Source organism: Wasmannia auropunctata, unplaced genomic scaffold (genome assembly GCF_000956235.1).
Source record: "Wasmannia auropunctata unplaced genomic scaffold, wasmannia.A_1.0 LD336097.1, whole genome shotgun sequence".
Lineage (NCBI taxonomy): Eukaryota > Metazoa > Arthropoda > Insecta > Hymenoptera > Formicidae > Wasmannia > Wasmannia auropunctata.
Genome location: NW_012026793.1, coordinates 1375017 through 1375546, shown reverse-complemented (window position 1 = coordinate 1375546; position 530 = coordinate 1375017).

Here is a 530-nt window from a genome sequence, read left to right as displayed (position 1 = left end):
TGTTTCGTATCGATTTCTTCTCCAATTTTATTTCTTTAATGGCATTCAACAATGCAGTGAGATCTTTTACTGGACGATCACTTTTTTGCTTATGAAATCCCATTCTAATATTTAAAAAAATGTAGAAAAATTATTTAAAAATCCAAAAAATACCAAAAATGAGTCTCTATGTGTTTATAAGTGACGTTCAGTGCTTCATAAGTGAACATGTGTGAAAAAATCCATTGACCAAATTACGCTATATGCAGTTGACCAAATTACGCTAACCTTGCTTGTTGAAAAAAATGGACGTAAAAATTTTTCCACGCACTTCACACCGAAACGCGATTAATCACATGAAAGAGAATAAAAAACCACATCATAACCCATATTACCTGCGTCAATATCACGAAAAAATCACCACTTTCCAGAACAAAATGTGTGATGTCAATTTTAATTATTTTTCACAAGGTGTTCACTTTGTTCTGCCGAGCAAAAATTAACACGTCTATTCAGCTCTGTGTCTAGTCAAAAGTGAGCTAATACAATAA